The sequence below is a fragment of the Miscanthus floridulus genome, chromosome 5 (genome assembly GCF_019320115.1).
Source record: "Miscanthus floridulus cultivar M001 chromosome 5, ASM1932011v1, whole genome shotgun sequence".
NCBI classification, from domain to species: Eukaryota; Viridiplantae; Streptophyta; class Magnoliopsida; order Poales; family Poaceae; genus Miscanthus; species Miscanthus floridulus.
The window spans coordinates 138075345-138088750 of record NC_089584.1 but is presented as its reverse complement, the minus strand read 5'-3'; the positions used below and the strand labels follow the sequence as shown (position 1 = coordinate 138088750).

Genomic DNA, 13406 nt, shown 5'->3' with positions numbered 1-13406 from the left:
ATTGTTATTGCCACCAAAGTGTAATAAGGGGGAAAAAAGAAAAGAAATTGCCACGCTATCATGAATTCATGATGTCACGTCACTTGATCTCTGCACATTTCCCGGCGAACGAACCCTCGTTGCATTGCAGTTGCACATCCCTGGAATCGAGGACAAGCAACACAGTTGAAACTTGAAGATAGAAACAGGGTTCCAGTATGACCTAAGGCCTTGTTGAGCTCCACTCCAAAAGTTACGTTTGGACGCATACATAAAGTATTAAATATAAACTAAAAAATAATTAATTGTACAGTCTGTGACTAATTTGTAAGACAAATCTTTTAAACCTAATAAGTTTATGATTTGGTAATGTGGTGCTACAGTAACATATGTGTTAATAACAAATTAATTAAATTTAAGAAATTCATCTCGTAAATTATCAACAGATTTTTTAATTTATTTTTTATTAGTATTCGAACAGCATGTTCCAAAACTTTATGTCCGGATTTAAACATGGACAAGTCTCTAAATGCTGTGTCAGGCACGACGGCTTCCCTTGGAGCACGAGCACGAGAACCACTTTTGAGCTGTCCAGCGTGTAGAGCACGGGCGTCCAACACTAGGACGGATTGACTGGTGGCGCCGTGGCCACGGCCATGCCATGACCTGGTCAGTTGGTCGTCGACGAAGACCAGTTGGAGCGCTCAAAAGCAGGGCCATCTGGACACACCGACTGCGACGTGGCATCATTTGCGCGCCCCCTGTAACCAGAAACGGAACGCACGCGGGGCGGGGACGTCGCGCTCGTGCCCATAGCTAAACGCGTCGACGTGCCGACGTACGTGTGGTGGACAACTGGAGAGGCGTAGATAGCCGTCGCTGTCCGCGTGAGCCTGAGAGGCAACAGCGATGCGTTGCCTGGTTGCGGACTAGATTCGTTCGACCCCTACTTTGCGCTCTTGCTCCTGGTGTCAGCGTCGAATTGTAAATTGTTTCGGAAATCGAGAGTGCAAGGGGGGGGGGGGGGGGGGGGGGGGGGGGGGGGGTGGAGTTTTGCCTTGCCCTTGGAAACATTTTTTTTCCTCCAAACCATCTATACTTTAGAATTAAAATGAATCATCGTCGTTCCTCCTAAATAAATCAAGAAAAATTCTAACACTTTATTGTGACCACAAGAAATCTAATTAAGATCCCAGCTCGGTCCTTAAATTAAACGGTAATGTTCCTATTCAGTCGTTCGTTCGTCTGGACGAACCCCGCCCATGTTGTCCGCTCACGCCGCCCCTGTCCACATCGCCGCTCGCTCTGCGGCGTCTGCGCACTGCACGCCCCTACTCGCGGGACGGATCTCGCCCTCCCCGCGCCGCCCCCTCCCGTATTTGCACCTCCCGTTGCGGCCACACTCCATCCGCCTGCCGTGGTCCCTGTCGAGGTCCATGTCGCCGCTAAGCTGTACACCGACAATCTTTGCACCACTCCGTAGCATCGAGCTCCATGTCGACGTCGAGCTCTGCGTCGACGAGCCTTCATTTTCGTCAAAGTGGCAAGTAGATGTTGCGCTTGAAAACACATGTTGCAAGCGTCTGTTTCAAGTGTTTTAGATGTTTTAGAGGTATGTTGCAATTGTTTTATATGGATGTTGTAAAAGTAGACCGAAGTGTTATATATGTTACAATGATTGTACACGTATGTTGCAAGCTTTTGTTCCTAATGTTTTATCTGTTTTTCCAGACGTATGTTGCAAGTGTGTTTGCGTATGTTTTTGTAATGATTTCAAGTGTTTTTGCAAGTGTTTCATATGCATGTTTCAAGTGTTTTATTTTCTTCAGACGTATGTTGTTGCATCTGAATGTTTCAAAAGTAGATCGGGTGTTGCATCTCCTCGCCTTTTACTACCTCGTCTTTTGCTGCCTCGCCTCGGTGTCTCCTCCTTGTCCTCGATGCTGGTGACGTTTGGGACGACACAGACCCCACGTGAGCGCTCGAAACGTCACAGAAAAATGACTCTGCACGAGCATCCAGATGCCTGCAAACCCAAAATTAAAACATGATCGAGGTTCGAGGGAGGAATTTGGCATTTTGTTATGGATCAAGGTTTCTACTTAAACCGAAAATGGACTTATTTTCCTTAAAAAAAACGTTGGGACGTATGCATCGCCGGCTTACGCTGTTTCAAAAATTTCGTGCAAGGATCATTTTTTTTCTATGAGGACGTGCAAGGATCATTGTCTAGCAAATATTACGTGAAAAAGATTTGCTACCTCAATCTTCAAGTTGCCGGTTCGTTAGCGTTTCGGACTTCAAAATAATTCATGAGAACAGAGATTCCGTTGTCAGAGAAAAGATATTTTTTGAGCCGAGAAAGGAAAGGGAATTGCCATTTATAAGAAATGAGAACCTCTTCTCATTTTTTTATGATAAAAGACACTCAAACGAGTCATCTGATATATCTCATTTTCCCCTTTTACTCCCGTTCAACAAAATGTAAGGAGTTTTTGTTTTGCTCTCTACGTCAAAGTTTTATCTAACTGACAAATTATATAGAAATTAATTAACAGCTACAATATAAATGTATGTGTATTTTTATACCAAACAAACGTATGTGTATTTTTATATATTTTGATTAAAATTTAAAATTTTAATTTAGGACACGATCAAAACACGGTACATTTTTTCTTTTAATTGAGGAGTGATTTTTTTTTTAAATAGTTCGGGTACAATTAAGAGGCTTTTTCAAGCTGCCAAACATACCAGAAAAATCAGCTCAAAGATCACTAATCCTAATATCTGACGAACTTTCTTCTGTCAGCCATCCAAGCTGGTGACAATCATGTGCTCCCTCGTTTCCCTACTCCATTTCGGCTACCTTTCCTGACTGTGACCGTTACAATTATTCCCAACGGTATTTTTCAAATAAAACGCGCCAAAAGACCTCAAGTTACCCGCGTTATAAGCCTAACTAACTTCAGCTTTCCTTCGCCGCCCGGGAAGCGTGGCCTTTCCGCTCTTCACTCTCCTCCGTTCGCCGTCTCCTCTTTCTTCTCTTCTCCTCTCCTCGCTCACGAGGCCCAAGCTTACCGCCAATGTCTCGATCTCCGCGGGGCTCTCCGTCGCACTCTCTCGTGCCTCGGGGACCCCGATCCGCCATCGAGATCCCGGCCCGTTCCCGGATGCACTGACCAACCGTACCTGAATAGACTGCTTCGATCGGACATGGCGGCGAACGGCATGAAGGTGGCGCTGCACCGGCAGGTCTCGGGGGCTCGATGAAGCACAACTCGGAGCTCCGGCGCCAGGCGTCGCTCGAGTCCCCGCGGACGGGGCGGGCCACCAACCGGTTCCTGTTCGGGCGGCAGTCGTCCATGGACCCGAACCGGCGTCGCGGCCGGAGCCAGAGCCCCGTGGGGTCGGGCACGGCGGCCGAGGACCTGAGCGTGCCGGAGAACCTGGACACCACCATGCAGCTGCTCTTCTTCGCGTGCCAGGGCGACGCGCTGGGCGTCGAGGGCCTGCTGCGGAGCGGCGTCGACGTCAACAGCATCAACCTCGACGGCCGCACCGCGCTGCACATCGCCGCCTGCGAGGGCCACCGCGACGTCGTCAGGATTCTGCTCAGCTGGAAGGCCAACATCGACGCGCGCGACCGCTGGGGAAGCACGGTGAGCCGCGCGGCCGGTTAACCGGCCATTGCCATTCTCACGTCACGCCTGCATCAGAGTTTTGTTTGCCAGCGATTCTGCCTGCGTCATCAGTCAGATGACTGATCTCATTCATTCGCTTCTCCGATCAGTAGGCAGTAGCTGATGCCAAGTTTTACTGGCCACTCCAAGGTCTACGATCTCTTGAAAATTCATGGTGCAAAGATTCCGGTATGTTTAATTTCTAGGCACTTGAACTGAAACTTTTATCTTGTTTGTTGACTGATCCGTGATCGTTTCTGCAGAGAACCAAGAGGACACCGATGATGGTATCGGTCCCAGGCGAGATACCAGAGTACGAGTTGAACCCCGGAGAGGTCCAATTCCGGCGAGGCTGTGATGTTACACCGGTGCGATTTTCTTTCCAATATCCAACTTTATTTGTTTCATTCACAAACATTTGTTCAAGAAATGAATGCCAGTGAGATACGGAAAATGGGGCTAATGTTGGTACGGCAAATCGAACAGGGCATGTACCACATCGCGAAATGGAATGGCACCAAGGTTTCCGTAAAAATACTTGACAGAGACGGTTGCTCCGATCAAGAAGCCGCGTAAGATGCAAATAGTATCTGTGCTCAGTTTTTCTTAAAGAAATACCTGTGCTCAGTTACCAATGAAGATTTTTTCATGTATATAAAAAACGTCTCTTCTTTTGTTTCAGAAACTCTTTCAGGCATGAACTGACTGTACTGGAGAAGGTCCGACACCCTAATGTAGTTCAGTTCGTCGGAGCCGTCACTCAGAGTATACCTATGATGATTGTTTCTGAACTCCATGAGGAGGTAATAGCACCATGTCTTTTTTATTTCCCATGGAAAACAAAGTTACTCTAATCTTCCCACCAAAAGTAATTTGAGTATACCACTGTTTATAAGTGTATATGTCTATATGAAACTTGTTCTCTGATGGGTTGACTTAATTCTTTTTTTTTTTTGTGAAACTCAGAAAGACTTATCAGTCTGTATCCAGAAAAAGGGAAAGTTAAATGCTCACAAGGTGCTAAGATATGGCCTTGATATTGCCAGGTACTCCTAAGTTCTGATGCCAACAAGAGCTGAAGAATCCAAATTAATATACACCATATAGTCTATACGAGTAGCTCTTTTACATTTTCATTCAGGAAAAAAAAGATAACAACGCGCATGTATGCTTGCTAACAATGTTTCTTGCTGTTGCCTTCACCGTGTGTACAGTGTAGGGGCATGACCTATCTCCATCAGTGCAAACCGGACCCCATCATCCACTGCGATCTAAAGCCAAAGTAAGATGAGGAAATGAAGCAGCCCGAGACATGCTGTTCCTCTTGTTGCATTCTTGGCAGTGGCACACAAATTGCTGTTGTCTTTCACGGTTGTCCCGTACTTTACTATTTGAATCTTGGTAAGGTGCCAGACATATCTTCCTGGATAGTGGAGGCCAACTGAAAATCGCGGGGTTCGGAGTGACAAGGGTGTCGAAGATCAGGGCCCGACAAAGTGAGACTGATCAATCATGGTGCTCTCGTTGACAGCTTCAGTAAGTATGAGATCATGGCATTTCTGATCCATTCTGTACTTCTCCATGATCCATCCAAATTAAAAAACCTTCCTATTGTTTAGGTTACCACACTGCACCTGAGCTGTACAGAAACGACGCGTTCGACTCGAGCGTGGATGCCTACTCATTCGGCTTCATCCTGTATGAGGTCAGTAAATTTCTGTTCTTTCCAGATGCAGAAACAGCAAGGAGGATGGGGACGTTTCAGTTTCAGATCGTAGCATTCCTGTCCATTCATCCTTTGTGGTGTGTGTAATCATCAGATGGTTGAAGGATCGGTGAGAACGCCAGAGGATTCAGGACACACGATCCGGTTCGAGGGGATGCGGCCGTCACTCAAGGGCAAGCTCAAGGGCTATCCTCTAGACTTCAAAGCGTGAGTACTGAACTGAAACAACAAGGGCCCTTTCATGACACCTCATGAGTGCCACATTTCAGTTCAAAAGTAGCTTGTCTTTCCCTAAAAAAAAGTAGCTTGTCTTTTCCAACCCCCCTTTCTTCTTCCCCGGTTGTGTGCGTGCAGGCTGGTGGAGGAATGCTGGCACCCGCAGGCCATGGCTCGGCCGACATTCTCGGAGATCATCATCCGGCTCGACAAGATCGATAACAACTGCGACAGGCAAGGGGGCTGGAAGGAGTCGCTCAAGCTTTGGTGTGTATCCTCCCGGAGTTTTAAGCGAATTAATAAGTGTCGCTCCGTGAAGAGCAGAGTCCACACTGAGCCGTGAACAAAAATGTTCAGAAAAAAAAAGATCTTTGCATTCGGTGACTGAATATTCTATTTTATTCCCTCTTCGAAATTAAACACACTGAGAATTCCCGTGTTTTACAGGAAATGACATCGCCTGCTCGCCTTCTTCAATGTGTACATATCGCTGCAAACACGTCTCTTTCCGGGGAAGCTTGAGTGCTGTTATAAGGTGGAGGATCACACGGCATGTTGATTGTTTTTTTGTACGGATTGTGAGTAAAAGTGGACAGAACAACACGTATACGTCCTTTTTTCCCCCTGCAGTGTGAAATAGAATGCACATGTGTTGTTGGTTTTCTACTGTTGTCGTAGTACATTAAGTAAGATCCATGAAATTTGGGTACCCCTTTACAAACAACATGATATACATACGTACATAGGAGCCTGAAAATGATAATCGGCACGTCCGCACTAGTGCTTTCCGGTGGGCCAAATCATTGTGGGAGGTGGGGCCTCGAAAGGGATTGGGCACAGCAGCCCATCAGTGTGGGATGAGTGGCCGGCCCAAAATTGTCACCCTTCCCTCCACAGCAAATAGAGATGCAAGCAGACTGGCTCGTGAATCTGCATAACTAAAGTCCATAGGTAGGTGACAACGGAGCTCGACGTCATATCCTTCTTGAAGGCGTTGCCTTGAAGATCCTGCACCTCCTCGTAGATGTTAATCTAAATGGTATGCTTAATGTTTATCCGCAAGTCTTGGGTTTTCGACGAGGTCAGACTCTTTCGGGTTCGCTACTTGCTTATGGCACGTCTCTGGCTCTCCTAGAGTGGATCTGCAATGCCGAAGTCAGAGTTGTTGGAGTGGCAACAAAGCTCACCAACGATGAAACACTGTGTTCACTTTGTTTGGAGGCTAGGGCTTGCTGTGATTAGGTGGCGGCGTGATAGGGATTTTGGTTGGTCTTCATCGTGGGAAGTTGAAGTTGCTTATCGTTGTTGTGAACTTGTGATAAACTCAACAACGATAACGTGTGAGGGACTCTGTCAGTTGTGTGTTACCTTTGGGTGTAAAAGGGTTTATTAGGGCTAGTCGTGGACTGTTTTAGTTTTTTCACCATTTCACGTTAATAAAACCGTACGTCCATGATATTTTCAGATCCAATTTTTCTTATAAACTTGGTAACTTCTTTTCTACCTATTGTGAATTCCCTAAAAGAGAGAAAGAGGGGTCATCATCATGTAGCGCATAGCGTAATCTCCGCGCTCTTGCCCCAAGTTCTGTGCTCCCTACCTGTCCTTTCTCTATACGGAAGGGCTAGCACCTAGACTTCCGGCCACAGGAGGCGTCCGGACGCTGCTCCCGTTCAAACGCATCTACCGCGCCCCCGCCCATCCCCGTGTAAAAGAAGCATGTCCACCGTACCCCCAGCGTGCCATGACAAACAGGAGCACGCCCGCCATGCCTGCCTTACCCTGTCTACGGATGCACGCCGTGGAGGCGTCTGCCAGCCTCAAGCACCCGCAGGGTGACCCACGGCGGCGCCCCACCACCGGGCCCATTGCAACGTGTGCCCCCTGATCTACTTTTGAAACATCCAGTTGAAACATTTGCAATATACGACTGAAAACAGATGAAACACTTGAAACATACGCTTGAAATATGCGTATATAGCTATAGCAACATTTGCAACATTGAGATATACTTATGCAACATCCAGATGAAACACTTGAAACATATACTTGCAACATGCGTATATTGTCATTGCAACATATGCAACGTCCCAGATCTACTTTTGCAACATCCAGATGAAACACGTGAAACATAAATCTGAAACGCCTGAAACACTTGAAACACAATGTCGCCGGCGGCCACGGCCTCCCTAGTGGGGAACTCCGGTAACCAACAAACTCGAGTTAGAGGGACGTCGAGAGCAACAACCCATACACCCAGGAGAAGCCATCCCCTTCTGTGACGAGCGAGGTGGATGGGGGCGCAGGCCTCCTGCCTCCCCTTCCATGGCGAGCAAGATGGATGGCGGCGTGGCGCGGGACAGTGGCATGGCGCGGCATGGGATGGTGGCACTGGAGCCAGAAACGACGAACAGAGATGGGGAGAAAGGAGCAGAGGATAGACAAAGACTTGCGAAGCGCGTGTGAGAAGGCGGAGAGCAAGGGTGAGCACGTGGGCGACGGGGCCTAAATTGTGTCTGGCCGTGTTGTTCTGTAGGCAGGCCAATATATTTTATACGGTCAAACGGTTAGAGGAAGCGTCCGTCAGTCCGGTAAAGAGCATTGCCATTCTCGTTACCTTCGCGACAGTTTTGATCTCTCTACTTTCTCCTCTATCCTACTCCTACGTGGAGTGCTCTCGGCACCGTTGAGGGTGCCCTGACACGGAATAGCGACCGCAGCAGGGAAAGACACGACGCTATCTGCGTGTTTGCTTTTGCCTCGTCGCACCGAGCCGCTGGCGTACAACGCTGTTGGGTTTGCGGCGCGAGATGAGACGACGTCGACTCGTCCGCCATCAAGTCGCTCCCGCGCACACGAATTCCTGCAGGCTATTCTCAGGAACTCAGGGAGAGTTCCATTGCTCGGAAAATGCCGGACGATGCGGCGGTGGAATGGCCTCATGTACTATAGGCACTCTTCCGAAAACTGCTCTGTTTTTTCACTTGCCGGCGAGCCGATCTCGACGTGGAGATTTTTTTTTATTTTTTGACACTATAAACTAATTTTAAATTTAATATTGTTTTTTTTAAACTAACACTTTTGGCCGCCCCTATTGCCATGGCGCGGCGAAACGTCTGTGCCGCGCCATGCATGTTGGCGCGGCAGGAGGACGACGTGGCGACGACCGGGGCTGCTGACCGGTGACGTGGCAGGGTCTGCCGCGCCACCGATCTTGGCGCGGCAGGACCAGATAAATATCGCGAGCGAGCCCGTCCGCACGCACGCCAGCCTGCCTGCCCGCCGTCGCGCAGCGCCCCCCGACAGTGCCTGCACCTGCCACGCCACGAACGTCGGCACGTCACGGTCGTCCGCTCATATCAAGTTACCTCCCTCTCGATTTCATGTTATTATGATTGTTATTGATTTAGGATAGTTAGGTTAGTGATTTACGATAGTTAGGGTTTTATGATTGTTATTGATTTAGGATAGTTAGGTTAGTGGATTTGTTTGTTTAGGTATGTAGTTTTTAGGTTTGAGGTTGTGTGTTGTAGTATAGTTAATGTTTGGTTAGGTAGTTAGGGTTTAGGTTCCCGTTAGTTAGGATTTTAGGTTTAGGAATTGATTAGGTATTTATTATTTAGTTTATAGTTAGTTATTTAGTTAGGGATTTTGGATATAGATACTAGTTTTCAAGTGTCGGTACTTAGTAGTGCGTGATATGTCGATTTGGAAGACTTAATGAAGCTTCGTCAAATGCTTATTTTTCTAGTAAAGTTGTTTAATATGTCTGTTAATGTTACTTTGAATATATACATGTGCTTTCATATTGTGTTCGTATTGCATAACAACTAGTTCAAATTTTGCAATGCTACATAATATTAATTTGAATACTCTAACCCTTTGTTTATCAATTTATAACAGGATGGCCCCTCCCACGCAGCACCCGTTGTACCCTATTCTTAAGGCGGAGTACGACGACCAGCACCGAGCATATATCTTGAGTGACACCGTCGTAGAGATGGCCTTGCCTCCTTTGAGGCCCTGCACGCACACCAGGATGCAACAGTGGGACGAGCGTTACGCGCTGTATATACGGCGTGCCAACTTCCTCGAGCTTGTCCGTGTTATCAACTATGATCTTCTGTCCCTTGACCCAGCACTACTTACTGCAGCTGTAGATAGGTGTGAGTGCCTTCTTTATACGTAAACATTCTTATAACAAATTTGAGTGAACTAACAGTCGTTCTATTCTTATAATAGATGGAGGCCCAAGACCCACACGTTCCGCCTATCTTGCAGCGAGATGACCTTGACCATGTAAGACGTGAAGGCTATCTTTAACCTTCGGTTGGGAGGATTTTCAGTGATGGGTATAGTTGACAACGATCACTGGAGAGAGCTGGTGGCTCAGTTCACTGGCTTTCTTCCACCGGACGACGAGGTTTCAAAGAAAAATAAGTGAGCAATTCAAGGCTATTTAATACTTGTATTGCTTTCCTGCAGCCATCGGGTCTTATTTTCTTTGGTGAATTTCAGGAAAAGTTCCGGAGTTTCGACGTCCTATATCACAGAGCGCTTTGATTACTTGGACCCATAGACCGAGGAGGCTCAGATCGACAGGTTCGCTAGAGTGTGACTCTGGCACTTCCTTGGTGCTTTCCTCTTCCCAAACGCCTCGGGCAACACCATCAGCTGGATCTTCCTTGACATACTACGCCAGCCGTGGAAGAACATAGCGGCGTACAACTGGGGCAGTGCAGTCCTGGCATGGACGTATCGACAGCTGTGCGTTGCCTGTCGTCGCACCTCAGGGTATGCGAACCTTGTGGGTTGCTCCTACCTACTCCAGGTTTGGTGTTGGAAACGATAGCCCGTTGGGAGGCCCCTTAATACTGGTTTACCGGTAAGTACTTCGGTTCACTATATTCTTCGAGGCAGTTACATATGATTAAATTATTAATGGTTAATTCATTATCGTGTTCAATGCAGCAATGGAACGAGCAGGATACACTCCATACAGCTCTGTATATATGGACGGAAGCAGAGTTAGTTAGAGGGAATGTGAGGCGCAAGTACAGGGAGTACACAGACGATCTCGACGTTCTGACACAGCACTAGGTTACACTCTCTTTACTGTCATACATGTGCCTTGTTCGATGTACACTATATCACAACCTAACTCAATTATAAAATGTTCAGGTGAATTGGTGTCATTGGGATGCTCCGGAGCTCAAGTACTATCTGAGTCCTATCACTGTGGATGAGTCAGACAAGTATCGCTGCAACGTCCCTCTAATTTTCTTCCACGTGGTCGAGATTCACTTGACCATCAGGGTCTGCTGACAGTTTGGAAGAATGACAGGCTGCCCACCACCGTTTTACTCCACCAACCAAGACTTGCACGAGTACGTTATCGATTAATAACAAAGCTACAATTCAGAGATATGTGTGGTACAACTAACATCGTTTTGTTGTAGGTATGACCGCAGAAAGAGGTACAAGACCAAGGATTGGCGCGTGACACACAACGCGTACATCCACTTATGGCAGACCAGGGAACGACAGCCGGTCCATGCGGGTCCCCCACACGACCAGCACACCTTCGACGAGTACATGTGGTGGCTTCACAGGTCTATGAGGACACATATCAAGCACCCATACACTGAGGAAGCGATTGACGAGGACTCGGAGGAAGATGTGTACGATGTTGCCACTAGGGAGGACACACAGCTACAGAGAGCCCCGCTTCAAAGATACATGGTAAGATACTTGAATGGTATAATTTGTTATCCATTTAGTATTAAATATGTGTACTAAAACTGTCCAATCACGTTTCTATCCCCAGGCAACACAATTGTTAAGGATGTCCAACGAAGCAGCGTTCCGGCTTCGCGAGTCTAGAGGGCAGGGTCAGGCGTTCTTGAGGCTTTTGTGGAGGTAAATATAAACTTGTTCGTTCTAAAAATATTTCTTTAGTGTATATGCGTTTGGGAAATGCACTAACTTTAACGTCTATTTATGCAGAAGATGAAGAAGAGCTGCAGAAAGCTAGCTTATAAGTTGAGATGCATGGACACTCCTTGGGTGGAACCCGATTACCCGACGCGGTCGGGTGGCACGTCTTCTAGCTCTTTGAGGACACTAGCCGGCTCTTCTCAGCTGGTGACAGGTGCCGCTTTCGCAGTGCGTACACCACCACATCATAGCGCTGGGAAGGACCCTGCAACCGAGGACGACGAGAACGACGACGATGACCCCCTGGGCTTCCGCAGACAGCACGACCAGTGGAACGATTGGCTGCAGGACGAGATCGGCATGTGTCAGCTAGGTGGTGCCCCGTTGGTACCTAAGGAGCCTTACAGGTACTAGCAAAGGTAGTTTCTTTAAATACATAGGCTCCATGAACTAACGATCATAAAGATTATAAGTAATCATGCATATCATATACTTGTAGGGTACGAGCTGTACGCACCGGCAACGCGACCACATCGACGTTGACTACACTCCTAATGTGTTGCCAACAAATCCGAAGAGACATAGGCATCCGAGGGATCCTTATACTTCTGGGTCTTAGTTTGTTAGGTCGAACGAATATTATCGTCCAAAACTTGTAGGCTTAGTTGGTTATGTTATGTCGAACCAATGAAAATGTTATGTGGCAGCTTGTCAACTTGCGCACGGACTTTATTTATTTGCTTCATATTCGTTTCAATTCGTCGCGGTAGCACTGCCGGCGAGATTAACTAGGAACTAGTTCGGGAACTGTTAGTCCTGGCGTATCTCGCCATCGGTGGCCGGCGTCTTGACCCCGATCCTCCCAAGCTTGGTCATCGTCGCCACGAAATCGCCGAAGAAGGTACCCTGGTTAGACGCGCAGTAGTTGACCGTGCTGCGCGACCTCATGTCGGACTAGAGCACCTGGTCGGAGCCCACCGACGAGGGGTTGAGGAAGCCGAGGTCCATGGTCGCGTTGCTGCCGATCCTCACCGACAGTAGCCGACTGTCGATGTTTTACCACCGATAGCCTGCCACGGGGGTACCCGGGGCAGTATGTTCGGGCTTCGGCGTATGCCAAACTCGATGGTTAACGTAAGACACAGTCAATTTATCCTGGTTCAGGCCCTCGATCGTAGATCGAGTAATAACCTTACGTCCAGTCGGCGTTAGCCTTTGCGTTGGATTGATTGTCAAGTGTTGTGTTGTACAATGGTCGTGTCCCTTATCCCAGGAGTCCTGCCCTCCTTTATATAGTCAGGAGGCCAGAGTCCTAGTCTGTTTACAATGAGATTTCCTAGTAGGATTACTTAATAGCTATACTACTAAGATTACATGGGGAGAATCCTAGTTGGACTAGATATTCTCTCTCCCTTGTGGGGTATCCTGTGGGTCCCGCATCGACAAGCCCCCGAGCACTTCATGGTTGAGCTCCGAAAGTCTCGCTTTGCTTCTTCAAGTCTTGTTGAGTAGGAACAAAATGTCATCCGAGTACTTTCTGGAGTGAAACCTTGTAGCGCTTCTTGGGATCTTCGAGTGGTGAGTGCTTTTTGAAGAAAAAGTACATCCACCTGGTTGTAGCCCTCGAGCCTCTCGCTATTTGGAACAAGGAGCTGGAGGATCTTGTCTTGAAGTTGCTCTGATTGTTCGTTGAAGTTTTATGAAAAAAGAACTCGAATATGGCTCGTTCCGGGTTCTTTTTGTCGTAGTGTCTTGAAGTGATCTGCGTTGAGGAAGTCTTTTGGTGACGTGCGCTTTTTCGAAGAAAAAGTGCACTCACTGAGTGTAGCCCCCGAGCCTCTTGCTATTTGGAACAAAAAGTTGGAGGG

The 13406-nt window shown here is 47.6% G+C and overlaps 1 pseudogene; it reads left to right on the top strand.

The window, feature by feature from the left end:
• The first annotated feature begins 2971 nt into the window (after positions 1 to 2971).
• On the top strand, positions 2972 to 6318 carry LOC136450938 (integrin-linked protein kinase 1-like; annotated as a pseudogene).
• Positions 6319 to 13406: the final 7088 nt, after the last annotated feature.